This window comes from Salvelinus fontinalis, chromosome 9 (genome assembly GCF_029448725.1).
Source record: "Salvelinus fontinalis isolate EN_2023a chromosome 9, ASM2944872v1, whole genome shotgun sequence".
Lineage (NCBI taxonomy): Eukaryota > Metazoa > Chordata > Actinopteri > Salmoniformes > Salmonidae > Salvelinus > Salvelinus fontinalis.
In genome coordinates, this window is record NC_074673.1 from 41879412 (window position 1) to 41899125 (window position 19714).

Consider the following 19714-nt stretch of genomic DNA (forward strand, 5'->3'; position numbering starts at 1 on the left):
GTATGTTTCTATGTTTTGTTTGGTCAGGGTGTGATGTGGGTGGGCATTCTATGTTGTATGTCTAGGTTGTCTATTTCTGTGTTTGGCCTAGTATGATTCCCAATCAGAGGCAGGTTTCAGTCGTTGTCTCTGATTGGGAGCCATATTTAGGTATCGTGTTTTCCTTTGGGTTTTGTGGGTGGTTATTTTCTGTATCCTGTGTTAGTGGTTTCACCATACGGGACTGTTTCGGGTTGTTTGTACTTTTGTTATTTTCGTTCAGTGTTCGTTTTGATTTATTAAATATATCATTATGGACACACTCTGGTTCATCCTTGGGAGCAATTTCCAAACACCTGAAGGTACCACGTTCATCTGTACAAACAATAGTACGCAAGTATTAATACCTTGGGACCATGCAGCCGTCATCCCGCTAAGGAATGAGACGCGTTCTGTCTCCTACAGATGAACGTACTTTGGTGCGAAAAGTGCAAATCAATCCCAGAACAACAGCAAAGGACATTGTGAAGATGCTGGAGGAAACAGGTACAAAAGTATCTATATCCATAGTAAAACGAGTCCTATATCGACATAACCTGAAAGGCCGCTCAGCAAAGAAGAGGCCACTGCTCCAAAACCGCCATAAAAAAGCCAGACTACAGTTTGCAACTGCACATGGGGATAAAGATTGTACTTTTTGGAGAAATGTCCTCTGGTCTGAAGAAACAAAAATATAACTGTTTGGCCGTAATCACCATCTTTATGTTTGGAGGAAAAAGGGGGATGCTTGCAAGCCAAAGAACACCATCCCAACCATGAAGCACGGGGGTGGCAGAATCATGTTGTGTGGGTGCTTTGCTGCAGGAGGGACTGGTGCACTTTACAAAATAGACGCCATCATGAGGTAGGAAAATATTTTGTGGATATATTGAAGCAACATCTCAAGACATCAGTCAGGAAGTTGAAGCTTGGTCGCAAACAGGTCTTCCAAATGGACAATGACCCCTAGCATACTTCCAAAGTTGTGGCAAAATGGCTTAAGGACAACAAAGTCAAGGTATCCGAGTGGCCATCACAAAGCCCTGACCTCAATCCCATAGAAAATTTGTGGGCAGAACTGAAAAAGCGTGTGCGAGCAAGGAGGCCTACAAACCTGACTCAGTTACACCAGCTCTGTCAGGAGGAATGGGCCAAAATTCACCCAACTTATTGTGGGAAGCTTGTGGAAGGCTACCCGAAACGTTTGACCCAAGTTCAACAATTTAAAGGCAATGCTACCAAATACTAATTGAGTGTATGTAAACTTCTGACCCACTGGGAATCTGATGAAATAAATAAAAGCTGAAATAATTCATTCTCTCTACTATTATTCTGACATTTCACATTCTTAAAATAAAGTGGTGATCCTAACTGACCTAAAACAGGGAATATTTACTTGGATTAAATGTCAGGAATTGTGAAAAACTGAGTTTAAATGTGCTTGACTAAGGTGTATGTAAACTTCTGACTTCAACTGTATATTTATAGTCCGGGCTCTGACATTACTCGCTCTAATATTTCTAATTTCCTTTATTGATTATTTATAAACAGTTAGTTAGAATCATAAGCATTTTGTCACACCTGAGACAACATCTGCAAAATATATGTACACGACCATTAACATTTGATTTCATTTTTGATCGCATACAAATGTAAGCAAGGTTTGAAATTATTATTATGTCTTAGTCAAATATGATATCTGTTTGGGCTTCTTGCAGTCAATTTGTAGTCTACAAATTATTTGTAATTATGTACCGGCCCCCTGACCATCCACTCAAGAAAAAAATCTGCCGCGGCTGGATCTAGTTGATGATCTCTGGTCTAGGGGAAGCACATCCGAGATGGATATGCCCACTTTGAAATGAATTTAAGTCCGGAATCTAAATCATAAGATAGAGATAGCAAATTGCTTTCATCATTTGTAGGTTTTGAAAATAGGGCCATGGCTGTTTGCTGCTCTATGGTTTACGGTTTCCTTCTTAGAAGAAAGGCTTAGGGGAAATGTCCATTCCCATCATCCTCTTCATACATGCATTTCTCTGGATCATCTTGGCACAAGAACTAAAGAATTAAGCAATAAGGCCCTCAGGGGGTGTGGTATATGGCCAATATACCATGGCTAAGGGCTGTTCTTAGGAACGCCTGGATACAGCCTTTAGCCGTGGTATATTGGCCATGTACCACAAACCCCCGAGTTGCCTTGTTGCTATTATAAACTGTATACCAACGTAATTAAAGCAGTACAAATAAATGTTTTGTCATACCTGTGGTATATGGTGTGATATACCACGACTGTCATCCAATCAGTATTCAGGGCTCAAACCACCCAGTTTATAATTAGATATAAACCTCAATCAGTCATACAGATGTGCATATCAATCAGATTATCATACAATCAGACTACCAATTACAAACAATCTTATTATAGGAAATATTCAGTAATTAGATTAATCAAGACAGTTTTAGGAAAATGTGAAACACCGTTCAAAATGTCAGGGAATTGTCTTCTAGTCTAATTTTCTAATCCTTCTCTCAATTTCATCCTTACTTTACTGCTCCAATGAGAACAGACTCTGACAATTTCATATCATTGAGCTTGACAATTGCTTCCAATTGTGCCTGCAATTTACAAACTCAAGGAACCTTGATGAACGAATAGTGGCAATTAGTCTGAGATGCAAATAAGCTGCTGGGGCAAGAAGAGGAGTTATGTCTGGTCCCCAATGATGAGGAAGGAAAGATAAGGACATGTCCTCTCCTTTCACTTGCTCTTTTCTCACAAGAGGATCCTTTCCATTCTCCCTCCTGTCATGTGCCAGTTGGTGAGTGGAACCAGGCCAAAGGGGCATTCATGGGCAAAATAACACTTCATTGTCCTTTTCTGGGAAAACAGTGTGTCATATTCACACGGGGATAGGAGAGTGTGTGTCTCACCTTGACACCGTCTGTAACACCCCTGTCCCATTGGCAGTGAAACGTGGGTACAGCCAGGGTGTTTTTGTGAGCGAAACGCGTTATTGGTCCGCCTCTGTAACATCAGAATATATATTATGGTGCCTTCCCTTATGTTGTTCACACGGCTAGGAAGATGATTTACTGCATTACCATTAGTTGTTTGGCTATGTGCCTGGAATTGGCTTCTCTCTGATCAGTGTTGCTTTGAGCAGGGGAGAGCAGAGTAGAGCAGAGAAGCAGATATCAAATGGTGGCTCATTGAAATGAACCTCACAGCCACAGAAATAGGGAGGAGACAGACACAGCCCAGCTCGTTTTCGGTAAGGAAAGGGCCCTGTGGTGACACCGACACGTGTTGTTGCAGCGCAGTAGTGCTCATCTGGATAAACAACGAGGATACAGTGGCAGACCAACAGGCGGAGAGGGAGAGCCGGGAGAGAGCAGGAGCATGGGGAGGAGTGTTGGGTTGTAATTAGCGCTGAGGCTGGTGCCTTCGGGAGCAGTGAGGGGGCTTGTGCCTCTCGTTCTCTCCCTCTCCCCCTCTGCTCACCAGGCAGTGACAGGTGGAAGTAGCAGCAGGTGAGGTTCTGTCTGAGTAACGAAGCACAGACAGGCTTCAGCAGCTACACGCTACTACACAGACTTTCATTAGAGCTCTGCAAAAGCCATAGTAGCAGAGCTGTAGAAAATAACTAGCAAGCAAACATTGTCTCAATCCAGCCTTACCTCATGTTGCTACACTAGATCAGGGCTCTCCAACCCTGTTCCTGTAGAGCTACCATCCTGTAGGTTTTCACTCCAACCCTGTTCCTGGAGAGCTACCGTCCTGTAGGTTTTCACTCCAACCCTGTTCCTGGAGAGCTACCATCCTGTAGGTTTTCACTCCAACCCTGTTCATGGAGAGCTACCATCCTGTAGGTTTTCACTCCAACCCTGTTCCTGGAGAGCTACCGTCCTGTAGGTTTTCACTCCAACCCTGTTCCTGGAGAGCTACCGTCCTGTAGGTTTTCACTCCAACCCTGTTCCTGGAGAGCTACCATCCTGTAGGTTTTCACTCCAACCCTGTTCCTGGAGAGCTACCGTCCTGTAGGTTTTCACTCCAACCCTGTTCCTGGAGAGCTACCATCCTGTAGGTTTTCACTCCAACCCTGTTCCTGGAGAGCTACCATCCTGTAGGTTTTCACTCCAACCCTGTTCCTGGAGAGCTACCATCCTGTAGGTTTTCACTCCAACCCTGTTCCTGGAGAGCTACCATCCTGTAGGTTTTCACTCCAACCCTGTTCCTGGAGAGCTACCACCCTGTAGGTTTTCACTCCAACCCTGTTCCTGGAGAGCTACCATCCTGTAGGTTTTCGCTGTGACCGTAGTTGTAACTAACCAGATTCAGCTTATCAACCAGCTAATTGTTAGAATCAGGTGCACTTGATTGGGGTTGGAGTGAAACCCTACAGGACTGTTGGAGAGCCCTGCTCCAGCTGTATTTGCTTTCTGTTCCACTAAGGTCTGCTGTTATAGTATACATTTTAGCAACTAGGCAAGGAAGTCTCTATAGATTATGCATGCCATGTTCTACTATTTCCCAAGTTTACCCTTTGTATTCTGGGCATGAGGGTTATGTTATTCTATTGAACAAACAACCAGACAAATAAATACTGTACGTTAGTACTTACATAAGAGTAATGGCAGTTTTGGCTATTCCTTTCATGGTAGTGAGCGTTGTACTTACATACAATGCCTGTTTGCCCTAATACAGAATGTTCGTGCTTTGAAATTCTGAATAAACTGAATTGTTTCACTGCCTCATGGGATCAAACTAAGTGCATGTGCAGCCCCTGTCAGTCTTAAAGTCAGGCTGTGCCCCCCCCCCCCCCCCTCAGTCTTTAGTCAGAACAGATAGAAGAGAATGCAGTACACTGTATCTGCATCAAACACTCGTTTGGAGAGAAAACGTTTCCATTTCACTCTGCTTTGATCTCGGGTAGTGTAAAATAACTGTTAGTAGTTATTCAACACAACAACAGACAGCAACACCAGCAGCTGTTGATTAGACTCAACTCAGAGGAGACTTATGCTGATGGTTCGAAAATGAGCTTCCAATATCAAGCAATACATTCAAGGTTTCAAATGTTGCACGTTGATTTCAATATTACGACGCGGTTATTGAAGAGGAAGGTGTGTTACCTTGAGCTGTAGCCTAGCAGTGGTGAAAACATATTTCTGTACGATTGTTACTCGCCGTCTTCAGAAAGGTTTCATATTTCAATCATTGACGCAAATGTCATGAACTGAAGGTAAGATGCAGAGATAATCCGCCGGAACATCTAATTGTTGTTAACAACGTTGACAGAATGTGTCTCTCAAATCACTGTGTGAATACATTTATCATCCAATCTCCTCTTGAAAGCTCTTCGTTTCTGAAGCCCTGAGTACATTGTCTTGTCCAACCCCTATGACGCATCAGCGTACCCAAATGAAACACTTTCAAATGACAGAAGTGGCCCAGAATGGAAAGACTGAGTGAGATGTCACCTCCCTCACTTGCCTTTGTCACGCCCTGGCCTTATTATTCTTTGTTTTCTTTATTATTTTAGTTAGGTCAGGGTGTGACATGGGTAATGTTTATGTTTTGTTGGTTTTGGGTGTTTATTTGGTAAAGGGGTTATGGGGTGTAGTAGATGGTTTTGTGTTGAGTGTATATGTCTAGCGTTGTCTATGTTGGTTAGTTATCTAGGAGAGTCTATGGTTGCCTGAATGAGTTCCCAATTAGAGACAGCTGATTTCGGTTGTCTCTGATTGGGAGCCTTATTTAGGGTAGCCATAGGCTCTCATTGGTGGTGGGTAATTGTCTATGTAAGAACGTTAGTAGCCTGTATGTTTGTGCACAACGTTTGTAGCTTCACGGTCGTTTTGTTGTTTTGTTAAAGTGTTTTTGTGTCGTGTTCATCTTCGTGTTAAAATAAAAGAAGATGGCATATTTTCCAACTGCTACATTTTGGTCCGTTAATCCGCCACACGATCGTGACAGAATTACCCACCATAGGACCAAGCGGCATGGAAGGCGGCAACAGGACCTACCTACACAGGATCTCTGGAGTTGGGAGGACGAATTGGAAAGAGATGGACCTTGGGATCAACCTGGAGAATATCGCCTCCCTCGTGAAGAGCTGGAGGCAGCGAAAGCCGAGAGGAGGCGATATGAGGAGGCAGCACGGAGACAAGGCTGGAGACCCGTGAGTACAACCCAAAAATTTCTTGGGGGGGGCCTTAAAGGGAGTGTGGCGAAGTCAGGTAGGAAACCTGCGCCTACTCCCTGTACTTACCGTGGAGAGCGGGAGTACGGGCAGACACCGTGTTACGCAGTAGAGCGCACGGTGTCTCCTGTACGCGTGCATAGCCCGGTTCGGTACATTTCAGCTCCACGTATCGGCCGGGCTAGACTGAGCGTTGAGCCATATGTCATGAAGCCGGCCCAACGCATCTGGTCACCAGTGCGTCTCCTCGGGCCGGCGTACATGGCACCAGCCTTACGCATGGTGTCCCCGGTTCGCCTACATAGGCCGGTGCGGGTTATTCCACCTCCCCGCACTGGTCAGGCGACGGGGAGCATAGAACCAGGTAAGGTTGGGCAGGCTCGGCGTTCAAGGGAGCCAGTACGCCTGCACGGTCCGGTATTTCCGGCGCCACCTCCCCGCCCCAACCCAGTACCACCAGTGCCTCCTCCACGCACTAGCTATATGGTGCGTGTCTCCAGCCCTTTACCACCAGTGTCTAAACCACGCACCAAGCCTCCTGTGTGTCCCCAGAGTCCTGTGCGTCCTGTTGCTGCTCCCCGCACTAGCCCTGAGATGCGTGTCTCCAGCCCGGTGCCACCAGTCCCGGCACCACGCACCAGGCCTACAGTGCGCCTCAGCCGGCAGGAGTCTGCCGTCTGCACAGCGTTGACTGAACTGCTCGTCTCCCCAGCGCCATCTGAGCCATCCGTCTCCCCAGCGCCATCTGAGCCATCCGTCTCCCCAGCGCCATCTGAGCCATCCGTCTGCAATGAGCCTGCAAAGCCGCCCGTCTGCTATGAGCCTGCAAAGCCGCCCGTCTGCCATGAGCCCACTGAGCCGTCCGCCAGACAGGAGCCGCTAGAGCCGCCAGCCAGACAGGAGCCGCTAGAGCCGTCCGTCAGACAGGATCTGCCAGAGCCGCCAACCAGACAGGATCTGCCAGAGCCGCCAACCAGACAGGATCTGCCAGAGCCGCCAACCAGACAGGAGCAGCCAGATCAGTCAGCCAGCCATGAGCAGCCAGATCCGTCAGCCAGCCATGAGCAGCCAGATCCGTCAGCTAGCCATGAGCAGCCAGATCCGTCAGCTAGCCATGAGCAGCCAGATCCGTCAGCTAGCCATGAGCAGCCAGATCCGTCAGCTAGCCATGAGCAGCCAGATCCGTCAGCTAGCCATGAGCAGCCAGATCCGTCAGCTAGCCATGAGCAGCCAGATCCGTCAGCTAGCCATGAGCAGCCAGATCCGTCAGCTAGCCATGAGCAGCCAGATCCGTCAGCTAGCCATGAGCATCCAGAACCGTCTTTTAGTCATGAGTATCCAGATCCGTCAGCTAGCCATGAGCAGCCAGATCCGTCAGCTAGCCATGAGCAGCCAGATCCGTCAGCTAGCCATGAGCAGCCAGATCCGTCAGCCAGCCATGAGCAGCCAGATCCGTCAGCCAGCCATGAGCAGCCAGATCCGTCAGCCAGCCATGAGCAGCCAGATCCGTTAGCCAGCCATGAGCAGCCAGATCCGTTAGCCAGCCATGAGCAGCCAGATCTGTCAGCCAGCCATGGGCCGTCCCTCAGTCCGGAGCTGCAGTCCCTCAGTCCGGAGCTGCAGTCCCTCAGTCCGGAGCTGCAGTCCCTCAGTCCGGAGCTGCAGTCCCTCAGTCCGGAGCTGCCCCTTACCCTGGTGCTGCCCCTTACCCTGGTGCTGCCCCTTACCCTGGTGCTGCCCCTTACCCTGGTGCTGCCCCTTATCCTGGTACTGCCCCTGACCCTGGTACTGCCCCTTACCCTGGTACTGGTCCTTAGTCCGGAGCTGTCCCTTAGTCCGGAACTCCCCCTTAATGCAATGGGGTTAATGTGGAGGGGGGTCGTTTGGAGGAAGCCTAGGAGGTGGTTAGGTACTGTGGTGACGTGGGGACTACGACCAGAGCCGGAGCCGCCACCGTGGAGGGGAGCCCACCCAGACCCTCCCCTAGACTGTGTATGGTGCGCCCGGAGTTCGCGCCTCAAGGGGAGGGTTATGTCACGCCCTGGCCTTATTATTCTTTGTTTTCTTTATTATTTTAGTTAGGTCAGGGTGTGACATGGGTAATGTTTATGTTTTGTTGGTTTTGGGTGTTTATTTGGTAAAGGGGTTATGGGGTGTAGTAGATGGTTTTGTGTTGAGTGTATATGTCTAGCGTTGTCTATGTTGGTTAGTTATCTAGGAGAGTCTATGGTTGCCTGAATGAGTTCCCAATTAGAGACAGCTGATTTCGGTTGTCTCTGATTGGGAGCGTTATTTAGGGTAGCCATAGGCTCTCATTGATTGTGGGTAATTGTCTATGTAAGAACGTTAGTAGCCTGTATGTTTGTGCACAACGTTTGTAGCTTCACGGTCGTTTTGTTATTTTGTTGTTTTGTTAAAGTGTTTTTGTGTCGTGTTCATCTTCGTGTTAAAATAAAAGAAGATGGCATATTTTCCAACTGCTGCATTTTGGTCCGTTAATCCGCCACACGATCGTGACAGCCTTCCTCTCTTTGTCTGATCACTTTCAAGTATACTCTTTCACCAACCTCCCCACATTGTGCCCATGTGAAATTTTATACTTGTATTAAATTATTTATTTGTTTAGAAAGCCATTTTCGCTGACCCTGTGTGTTATTATCATCATAATAAGCACATGTTTTCATCATACTGTGTGGTAAGAGACAGTAACATATCTGTCGTCAGTTCCAGTGTGGGCTCAGTACTGGTTGCAGTGTCGATGGCCTGAACTCCTCTAAGAGGAACATAGCACGTTTTGCTGAGTGTGAAATGGCCCTGTGTTTAATCACTGGAATTTGCACCGTTAACATGTAAAAATCAATTACTCCCTTTACCCTGAGCCTGATACTCTCTTCACAGCCTACTCTCTCCTTTCTCTGCCCCTCCTCTCACCTCTCACCTCTTTTCTCACCCCCCCTTACAGAGGAGCAAATAGTTCCTGCTAGCCACCTTTACACCTCCCATCCGCTGAACTCAGAGACCTCAGCCGAGATAAAGTCCTTGTGATGAGCTATTGATCCTGCTGTTTTTATAATTCATCCAGCAGATTATTCTTTGTGTGGTAGTTGTGTTCCTATCTCCATTTGGGGGGGAAAACATTGTAGATGAAAATCGGGAAGATAAGGCTGGAGAAAGGGGCACCTCCTCTTACCCAGGTGCCCTAGTGTTTTGTGCAAGTAATTTAGATGTTACTATGAGAAGTGTAGACAGTGTGGGTAAATGTTTTACTTTTGCACTCAAATTGTTGTGGAATGCATCTTAGCGGCACACAAGGACCAAGCCAGTGGACTTGTGGCAGTGTACTGTAGATGCCCCCCATGACAAACTCTCAGTTTGTTATGTGGGGGAAGGTTAGTGTTAGGACATAGACAAACACACTACCATGATACACTTCCACACTCCATCCCCAGGTGGCAGCACGTACCGGGTCAGCCTGTATTCTGCCAGGAAGCCTTGATAATTCCTCAGGTGAAAGCAATCAAAATGATTGTCAGTCCAGGTGAGAGAGGCCAGAAGCCTCTCAGCAGGCCTTTTTTGTTTCTTTCTGTTAGTTAACCTCTTTAGTTGGGCATCCCTTTTTGTCATTTTTTTAAAACATATTTATTTTGCCACCGTGAACAAATGGACTGCCCGACCAAGAGGTCAAGACGGAGCTGGCCCTGAACTCGGAAAGTTTGCTGTGTCCTGGGCATATGTACATACCACATAGTCCCAATATGCTGATTTCTCACATTTATGCACACATAAAATCAGGTTCCAGACCATGTAGCTAGGCCTAAGACCCCAAGACATGACAAGTAAAATCAGCTTTTGTACCATTTGGCTTTTCAGCTTGGTTATGTCATGGTTATATTTCCAGCTGAGTGACAAAGTGTGATGTTGAAATACATCTGGGAAAGAAGGTGTTGATTGAAAAGGCCAGAAAAGAGAGACACAGTTGCTCACATCTCCTGACTTGTGTCATTTCTTATTACACAATAACTGTAGCTTTTCATTAGATCTGTCCCTCAGTCTCATTCATTGATTTCTATGACATGTATTCAATTTAGAGTGTATGAACGTCTGTTTGATTCCATAGGGATACATACAGCAAATTCCTAAACAGTTCTTAGAGAATCGCTAATATTCTTGTAGCATCCTATTTAAATGCTGTGATTGACATTTTGAGAACACATATGTTCAATTTGTGACAAACATTTGTGCTTTGTGAGAGGAAAACGCCACAAACAGCGGGCAAAATCGCCATGAGGAACGTATTTGAAAATAATTTGAATACAATCCTTTTCCTCAGTTGAAAATGTCCTCAATCTTCGTCACAGCTTTTTAAACAAGACTGGCAGCAGATGGCTCGTACGTACCAAGAATGAGCGCTATAAGCCTGTCTAATGCAGTGTGCTGGCCCAACCAGCTCTAGTTCAGCAGCAGATGGCAGTTAGATCCAAGACATAGCTGCTAGTGGTATTTATTAAATGTTATTAAAACATTATGCACCATAAGACTTAGGTCATGTCTTGAATATACTGTAGATACGCCCATCTGTCTAGACCTTATTTTAATTTAGGGATGAGCTGTGTGAGAAATTGATCCACTGCTTCCCAAAGTATAGTTCCATCGTCATAGATGAAGTGATTTCAGAGAGTCTAACTGTCTGATCGTCTTGATTCTGAAGTGAGTCCCCCTAGACATACCATACAGATAGATGTCTGTAATGCAGAGAGTGGTGTTCATTTAAAGCTGTTGCTACTGCATGGCAAGGCAAGTCTCTTGAAAACCACATGAAACATGATGTGAAAGGGTTAACTAGGTTTTATCGTGTTCTGGCATGAAACAGGTGACATACTGCAAAGAAAGGTGAGAGATGCTGTTTATCTGTAGGTGTGATTGTGTCCAGCCTTCTCACACAGAGGCCCTATGCGAAATGTTCTGTGCACCATCATTGAAGCAGTCCTCTCTGCTGTTGGGGCTCTGGTTGCTAACTAGGTCTTTTTTGGAACATTGTGCGGCCATATTTGGGAACTTTAGAAAAAGTTTCAGTATAAGCATCAACCAATTGACTGACTGGTCAAATTGCTCTCTGTGTAGAGTGCCTAGCTCCATGCAATTGTTGCAGATTGTGGCAATGGTTTGAATCTCACATTCGTTTTTCCCCCCCTTTTAAAATGTAGAACGACATTTATTGTGTTAAAGGCGCTGCATGGTCAATTCGACGGCTGCATTGTCTTTGCAGTATTTACGGTGATATGGGCTCTGCAGGAGTCAGGTCATTCGTACTGATTGCTCTTCGCGGAGCAGCGCAGAGCTGTTGAGCAGAGCTATTGTGATGAAAGTTGTCAAGGAAGTGAGTTTGTTTATACAGGACCTCCCGCCCCCAACTACCGTCAACCAATCATGTCCAAGCAGAGCTATACGGAGCCCTCCACATTGTTACAAAATTTGGGAGGCACACAGAGATGCTGTACGGAACCTAACTCGGCCTCTGTATGCCTCAGGAGGCTCCGCAATTGCGTCACACCCTCCATTAGGAGCCTCCGACCAGATTTTCAGATCTTTTAGTGTATTGAGAAGGGACACCTTGAAATTGAAGAGCAAGAATGAATTTAAAAAGGAGCTACCTCTCTTTAGCCTTGCAGACAAACACACTGCTATGGCCTAATAATCATATTGCATAGGCTATAGCTTTCCAGAACTTGCAAAATGCTTTTTATACTGTTCAACATACCTTGTGTCAATTGAAGTTAATCCTCAATATTGACAAAACTGAACTAAAGGTGTTTTCTAAAGCAAGAAATAGACCTCTGAACTTTTCATCTATTATTACCTGTCATGGCATTGAGATTGAGACTGTAACCTCATATAAATATCTTGGAATTTTAATTGATGACGGCCTCTCTTTTAAATTGCATATTCAACAACTTACAAAAAAATTTAAGCTGAAATTGGGATTTTATTTTAGGAATAAGGCCTGTTTTTCTTTTGAAGCTAGAAGCAGGCTAGTATCAGCTACATTTATGCCTTTACTAGACTATGAGGATATTTTATATAGGAATGCTTCCGCTCAGTGTTTGAGATCAATTGACACCCTTTACCATGGCACTTTGAGATTTATTTTAAACTGCAAAACCCTTACGCACCACTGCACTTTGTATACCAGGGTTGGCTGGCCTTCTCTAGTCACTCGTAGGCTCAGTCACTGGTATACTTTTATTTACAAAGCCATTTTGGGTTAACTTCCTTTTTATTTGGGCATTTTATTGTTCAGAAATGTGGTGGGTGCTCTCTTCGTTCGCTGGACTTTATCCTGCTAACTGTTCCAAATGTCCGAACTGAATTTGGTAAAAGGGCTTTTATGTACTCTGCGCCATCATCTTGGAACGCCTTACAAAATACTTTTAAACTGGAAGAACTTGTCCCGATTGGTATTTTTAAATCACTGATGAATGATCTTGAGACTGATTCCCTAACCTGTCAATGTTTTTAATTTGCTGTTTTTGAATTTTGTTAAACTCTTGTGAATTCTATGGTTTTAACTAGATTACTTGTAGTTTTTCATGTTGTTTGTCTGTAATTTTTGTAAAGACTTGGTGCTGCCTATCTTGGCCAGAACGCTCTTGAAAAAGAGATTTTAAATCTCAATGAGCCCTTCCTGGTTAAATAAAGGTTTAATAACAATAATAATAATACATGGATTTGTACACCTGAATGTAGGCCTACAACCTTTTATATGCATTTTCATAATAATATGCTTTACTAGGCTTGGAATTTTGTGATTTTAGGGGCAGGGCCATTTGGCCTTCAGGAGGGGCCCGATCTGCTAGAGCACCAAGGCCATCTACCAGGGCACCGTTGGCCATTAACCAAAATAGCCAAATAAATCGATTTGAAAACTAAAAAACACTAGATATTTTGTTAAGAAAAACATAAGTGTATCTAAATGTATATAAATAATTAGCCTACATGTAAGGGCTGTTGTCCTCCTCTTCCTCAGATGAGGAGAGGAGAGAAGGATCAGTGGACCAATACGCAGCATTAGGGAAATATGCCATCTTTTTATTTGACACGACGGCACACGAAAACAAAACACTTACAAGATTACAAAACAAGAAAACGACGTAGACGAAAACCTGAACATGAACTTAACTAACTAAACGGAGAACTCACGGACAGGAAACAGACTACATCAAAACAGTCCCGTATGGTACATGCATCGACGAAACAGGAGACAATCACCCACAAACAAACAGTGAGAACACCCTACCTAAATATGACTCTCAATTAGAGGAAAACGCAAAACACCTGCCTCTAATTAAGAGCCATACCAGGCAACCCAAAACCAACATAGAAACAGAAAACATAGACTGCCCACCCAAAACACACGCCCTGACCATAAACACATACAAAAACAACAGAAAACAGGTCAGGAACGTTACAGAACCCCCCCCTCAAGGTGCGAACGCCGGGCGCACCAGCACAAAGTCCAGGGGAGGGTCTGGGTGGGCAGTTGACCACGGTGGTGGCTCAGGCTCTGGACGCTGTCCCCACACCACCATAGTCACTCCCCGCTTCTGTCTTCCCCTCCCAATGACCACCCTCAAACTAACATCCCCTAAATGAACGTCCAGCACCGGGAGAAGGGGCAGCACCGGGACAAGGGGCAGCACCGGGACAAGGGGCAGCACCGGGACAAGGGGCAGCACCGGGACAAGGGGCAGCACCGGGACAAGGGGTAGCACCGGGACAAGGGGCAGCACCGGGATGAGGGGCAGCACCAGGATAAGGGGCAGCACCAGGATAAGGGGCAGCACCAGGATAAGGACCAGCACCGGGATAAGGGGCAGCACCGGGACAAGGGGCAGCACCGGGACAAGGGGCAGCACCGGGATAAGGGGCAGCACCGGGACAAGGGGCGGGTCCCGGCTGAGATACTCAGGCAGATCCTGACTGAACGGCTCTCGACGCTCATGGCTGGCTGACGGCTCTCGACGCTCATGGCAGGCTGACGGCTCTCGACGCTCATGGCAGGCTGATGGCTCTCGACGCTCATGGCAGGCTAACGGCTCTCGACGCTCATGGCAGGCTGACGGCTCTCGACGCTCATGGCAGGCTGACGGCTCTCGACGCTCATGGCAGGCTGACGGCTCTCGACGCTCATGGCAGGCTGACGGCTCTCGACGCTCATGGCAGGCTGACGGCTCTGGCTGCTCATGGCTCGCTGGCGGCTCTGGCAGATCCTGTCTGGTTGGCGGCTCTGGCAGATCCTGTCTGGTTGGCGGCTCTGGCAGATCCTGTCTGGTTGGCGGCTCTGGCAGATCCTGTCTGGTTGGCGGCTCTGGTAGATCCTGTCTGGCGGGCGGCTCTAGCGGCTCCTGTCTGGCGGACGGCTCTAGCGGCTCCTGTCTGGCGGACGGCTCTGTAGGCTCATGGCAGACGGGCGGCTTTGCAGGCTCATGGCAGACGGGCGGCTTTGCAGGCTCATGGCAGACGGATGGCTCAGATGGCGCTGGGGAGACGGATGGCTCAGATGGCGCTGGGGAGACGGATGGCTCAGATGGCGCTGGGGAGACGGATGGCTCAGATGGCGCTGGGGAGACGGATGGCTCTGGCCGGATAAGGCGCACTGTAGACCTGGTGCGTGGTGCCGGAACTGGAGGCACCGGGCTAAGGATACGCACCTTCCTACTAGTGCGGGGAGCAGGGACAGGGCACACTATACTCTCAAAGCCCACTCTATACCTGATGCGAGGTACCGGCACTGGTGACACCGGGCTGAGGACAAGCACATCAGGATTAGTAGGGGGAGAAGATACAGTGTGTACAAGGCTCTGGAGACGCACAAGAGGCTTAGTGCGTGGTGCCGGAACTGGAGGCACCGAACTGGATACACGCACTACAGAGAGAGTGCGTGGAGGAGGAACTGGGCTCAGGAGATGCACTGGTAGCCTAGTGCGTAGTGTAGGCACTGTAGGTACTAGGCTGGGGCGGGGAGGTGGCGCCGGAAATACCGGACCGTGGAGGCGTACTGGCACTCTTGAGCATTGAGCCTGCCCAACCTTACCTGGTTGAATGCTCCCCGTCGCCCGACCAGTGCGGGGAGGTGGAATAACCCGCACCGGCCGATGTAGGCGAACCGGGGAAACCATGCGTAAGGCAGGTGCCATGTATGCCGGCCCGAGGAGACGCACTGGAGACCAGACGCGTTGAGCCGGCCTCATGACACCTGGCTCAATACCCAATCTAGCCCTACCAGTGCGGGGAGGTGGAATAACCCGCACTGGGCTATGCACTCGTACAGGAGACACCGTGCGCTCTACTGCGTAACACGGCGCCTGCCCGTACTCCCGCTCTCCACGGTAAGCCTGGGAAGTGGGCGCAGGTCTCCTACCTGCCCTTGGCCCACTACCTCTTAGCCCCCCCCCCAAGAAATTTTTGGGTGTTACTCACGGGCTTTTTGGGCTTCCGTGCCAGACGCGTTCCCTCATAACTCCGGTTCCTCTCTCCGGTAGCCTCTGCTCTCCTCAGTGCCTCCAGCTGTTCCCATGGGAGGCGATCCCTACCAGCCAGGATCTCCTCCCATGTGTAGCAACCTTTCCCGTCCAATATATCGTCCCAAGTCCAGGAGTCCTTGTTGCCCTGTCGAGCTTTCCCTTGCCGCTTGGTCCTAGCGTGGTGGGTGATTCTGTAAGGGCTGTTGTCCTCCTCTTCCTCAGATGAGGAGAGGAGAGAAGGATCAGTGGACCAATACGCAGCATTAGGGAAATATGCCATCTTTTTATTTGACACGACGGCACACGAAAACAAAACACTTACAAGATTACAAAACAAGAAAACGACGTAGACGAAAACCTGAACATGAACTTAACTAACTAAACGGAGAACTCACGGACAGGAAACAGACTACATCAAAACGAACGAACAACCAAACAGTCCCGTATGGTACATGCATCGACGAAACAGGAGACAATCACCCACAAACAAACAGTGAGAACACCCTACCTAAATATGACTCTCAATTAGAGGAAAACGCAAAACACCTGCCTCTAATTAAGAGCCATACCAGGCAACCCAAAACCAACATAGAAACAGAAAACATAGACTGCCCACCCAAAACACACGCCCTGACCATAAACACATACAAAAACAACAGAAAACAGGTCAGGAACGTTACACTACATGGTTACAGCCATGTTTGTCCAGCAAGCTTTCTCTGCCCTTAACCTTGTTCTGAACACCTCCAAAACAAAGGTCATGTGGTTTGGTATGAAGAATGCTCCTCTCCCCACTGGTGTGATTACTACCTCTGAGGGTTTAGAGTTTGAGGTAGTCACCTCATACAAGTACTTGGGAGTATGGCTAGACGGTACACTGTCCTTCACTCAGCACATATCAAAGCTGCAGGCTAAGGTTAAATCTAGATTTGGCTTCCTTTATCGTAATCGCTCCTCTTTCACCCCAGATGCCAAACTAACCCTGATTCAGATGACCATCGTACCCATGCTAGATCACGGAGACATAATTTATAGATCGGCAGGTAAGGGTGCTCTAGAGCGGCTAAATGTTCTTTATCATTCGGCCATCAGATTTGCCACCAATGCTCCTTATAGGACATCCATCATTGCACTCTATACTCTGTAAACTGGTCATCTCTGTTATATCTGTCGCAAGACCCACTGGTTGATGCGTATTTATAAAAACCCTCTTAGGCCTCACTCCCCCCTATCTGAGATACCTACTGCAGCCCTCATCCTTAACAACACCCATTCTGCCAGTCACATTCTGTTTAAAGGTCCCCAAAACACACACATCCCTGGGTCGCTCCTCTTTTCAGTTTGCTGCAGCTAGCGACTGGAACGAACTGCACAAAACAATCAAACTGCTTCGTGTGATGTATTGTTGTCCCTACCTTCTTGCCCTTTGCCCTTTGTACTTTGTGCTGTTGTCTGTGCCCAATAATGTTTGTACCATGTTTTATGCTGCTACCATGTTATGCTGCTGCCATGGTGTGTTGCTACCATGTTGTTGTCATATTGTGTTGCTACCATGCTGTGTTGTCATGTATATAGCTGCCATGCTATATTGTTGTCTTAGGTCTCTCTTTATGTAGTGTTGTGGTGCCTCTCTTGTTGTGAGTAGTTAAATAAAGGTTAAATAAAAATAAATAAATAAAAAATGTCCACACCAATGCTGACATGAGGAAGTCGCCAGAAAATGTAGCCCAGCTTGAATGAGACTTTTAATTACATATACTGTATATGCTAAACGCCAGTCATGTTTGACAAATATAATGTAGGATAATTTATATTAATGCCTAAAGGCTTGATTCTGTCTATATACTCGAGGCACTGTTCGTTCCGATAGGAGAGAAAGGCCAGTGCCTGTTGCGCACTGCAACATCACCCACCTTGCCATCTGAGCGGAGGCAGTCAGCATTTTGAAACTATTTAACCATAAACTTAATTGTTTAAAACCTGGATGTTCTTTGTGTCATTTTATGAGGAATGTCTTACCTTGTTTCGAAGTAGCCTAGACAAATGCCGACCATAGGAATGCCGAGGGAATTATTTTATAAACACTTTCTCATTGTCATTGAAAACCAGCTACGTCGCGGACACCGACGCCTTGCTTCCAGATAAGATAAACACGTTCTTTGCCCGCTTTGAGGATTACACAGTGCCACCGATGTGGCCAGCTATCAAGGACTGTAGGCTCTCCTTCTCCGAGGTCGACATAAGTAAGACATTTAAACATGTTAACCCTCGCAAGGCTGCCAGCCCAGGCGGCATCCCTAGCCGTGTCCTCAGAGCATGAGCAGACCAGCTGGTTGTTGTGTTTACGGACATATTCAATCTCTCCCTATCCCAGTCTGCTGGGACCCTACCTGACACCCTAGACCCACTTCAATTTTCTTACCGCCCCAATTGGTCCACAGACGATGCAATCACCATCACACTGCACTCTGCCCTATCCCATCTGGTCAAGAGGAATACCTATAAAAGAATGCTGTTCATTGACTACAGCTCAAGATTCAACACCATAGTACCCTCCAAGCTCATCATTAAGCTCAAGGCCCTGGGTCTGAACCCCGCCCTCTGCAATTGGGTCCTGGACTTCCTGACAGGCCGCCCCCAGGTGGTGAAGGTAGGAAACAACATCTCCACTTCGCTGATCCTCAACACTGGGGCCCCACAAGGATGCATGCTCAGCCCCCTCCTGTACTCCCTGTTCACCCATGACTGTGTGGCCATGCACGCCTCCAACTCAATCATCAAGTTTGCAGACGACACAACAGTGATAAGCTTAATTACCAGCAACGACGAGAGGGCTCTGGGAGGGCTCTGGTGAGGGCTCTGGGAGTGTGGTGTCAGGAAAATAAACTCTCACTCAACGTCAACAAAACAAAACAAAGGAGATGATCGTGGACTTCAGGAAACACCAGAGGGAGCAACCCCCGATACACATCGACGGGACCAGTGGAGAAGGTGGATAATGTTTACTTCCTCGGCATACACATCACCGACAAACTGAAATGGTCCACCCAGCGGGCAGTGTGGTGAAGAAGGCGCAACAGCGCCTCTTCAACCTCAGGAGGCTGAAGAAATTTGGCTTGTCAACTAAAACCCTCACAAACTTTTATAGATTTATAATTGAATTGTGACAAATAGAATTTTATTTGAAACCAGTATTTCTCTCATGTTCTATTCGTTTTCAAATCAACTTTCTTTCATTGTCCAGCAGCCAAAGACACAATCCAAGTCATATTAGCAATCCATGCCAGTTTTAGATCTTCCCTCATTCAAAATTTCTAATGATATTTTAATCTATGTCCCATGAAACAGCTGGCATTTGCGGTGGGCTTTTGAGCAAGGTGTTTTCTGCTAATTGGATTTTGGATCATTTGCTCAAATAGCCTACTGCCATGTGTGCATTGCTGCGCTTATAATGTGAATAAATAATTGTTTATTAACATTTTAAGCTAAACGTTCTGATCTGTTGCATAATTGTTTATTAACATTTTAAGATAAACGTTCTGATCTGTTGCATCAGCCTCATTGCTTTTAAAATTTATTTTGATTTACAGTGGTATGAATTTGGGATCTGTCGTCCCACAACTGTCCCAGAGTCTGTTTGGAATATTTATTTCTCACACATAACAACAAGCTGACCAATAGAATAAGCAAACATTTGAACTATGGGGGATAGTAGATTGATATAGGCTAGTGTTTTTGCTGTTCGTTACTCATCTTCTTGGCTGACGAAAAGTAAATGTGGACAGTTCTTATAACATCTTCAATGTGCGCCTCGAGTATTCGATAAGAAGGACACGCGCCTTTACACCCCGATATGTCTGTCTTCACTTGTACTGCGATGCCTGTGAGAAGGACTCGATCACGTTACGGGCATTGGCTACTAAGAATTGAGATATGTGAGTGAGAGGTGCTTCGGAGCACACCGATTGG

The 19714-nt window shown here is 46.9% G+C and overlaps 1 protein-coding gene across 4 annotated transcripts in view; it reads left to right on the forward strand.

Moving 5' to 3' along the window:
* The window catches only part of ntrk3a (neurotrophic tyrosine kinase, receptor, type 3a), a 263032-nt gene that overhangs the window by 161613 nt on the left and 81705 nt on the right, over window positions 1-19714 (forward strand). The gene's annotated exons all lie outside the window — the stretch shown is intronic.